Consider the following 1337-nt stretch of genomic DNA (forward strand, 5'->3'; position numbering starts at 1 on the left):
TTATATCGAGCGAGAAAATTCTTGAAATCTGATATGTTCATTGACAACAATTTCTACCACTGGAGTCGGTGCTTCCCTCACATCTTGAATTGGTGCACTAAGATCACGTTCATCTTCGATTATCATATTGTGCATTATAACGCATGCTTTCATTATATCATGCAAATGATTTTTCTTCCAACCACGGGCGGGAGATATCACAATTGCAAATCGTGATTGAAGAACGCCAAATGCACGCTCCACATCTTTCCTGCATGACTCTTGTTTCATCGCAAAATACTGCTTCTTTGGACCACACGGATCATGGATAGTCTGCACAATAGTTGACCATTTCGGATAAATAATATCAGTTAGATAATATCTAGTATCATATTCTTTGCTTCCAATATTGTAATGAGCTGGAGGAGCAATTCCTTGTGCAAGATTGGAAAATAGACTGGACGACTCTAAAACATTTATATCATTATTGGTTCGGGGCATACCAAAATATGCATGCCATATCCAAAGATCATAATCAGCCACCGCTTCTAAAATGATTGTTGGAGAACCACTACGACCTGCATATTGTCCCGCCCAAGCCGTAGGGCAATTTTTCCACCTCCAATGCATACAGTCGAGACTTCCCAACATTCCAGGAAAACCTCGTTGTTTGCCAATATAGAGTAGTCTAGCAACATCATTGGCCGTAGGTGATCTCAAGTACTGTTCAGCAAAAACATCCACTATAGCTCGACAAAAGCGTTGCATACACTGAATTGCAGTCGATTCTCCTATTTGGATGTATTCATCAGTAGCATCCGCATGTAAGGCATATGCTAGCATTCTCAATGCAGCAGTTGCTTTTTGATTAGTCGACAGCCCGAGCCGTCCCAAACTATCACTTCGTTGTATGAAATAAACATCGTGATTCTATATACCATCTACTATCCGAAGGAAAAGGTTCCGAGACATTCGAAATCGTCCACGGAACATTGCTTCATTATATACTGGATTTTCAGCAAAATAGTCGTTAAACAACTTATGATCAGCAATTTCACGGTCGCGTCGAATGAATATGTGACCCGGAATTGAACCTCCATGTGTGACTTCTTCTTCTTGTAGGATGTTGTAGGAAGCAACCAAATTTTGTTCTCGAGATATAGTTGTCAGTATTGCATTGCTTCTGTTTTGGAGATTTTCGAAGAATTGAATATCATCTTGATTATCTGACAATGAATATGAGCTAGATGATATTGCATCAAATTGAAAAGTCGGATTCATTTTTGTGATATGAAGAATACAAGATTTATGTGTTAGTAGGATAATACAATCCACATTATATAATGGTAGATTTGGAA

At 38.7% G+C, this 1337-nt stretch overlaps 1 pseudogene; it reads right to left on the reverse strand.

Moving 5' to 3' along the window:
- LOC142538639 (uncharacterized) lies at positions 1–1337 on the reverse strand (annotated as a pseudogene).

The sequence above is a fragment of the Primulina tabacum genome, chromosome 3 (genome assembly GCF_025594145.1).
Source record: "Primulina tabacum isolate GXHZ01 chromosome 3, ASM2559414v2, whole genome shotgun sequence".
NCBI classification, from domain to species: domain Eukaryota; kingdom Viridiplantae; phylum Streptophyta; class Magnoliopsida; order Lamiales; family Gesneriaceae; genus Primulina; species Primulina tabacum.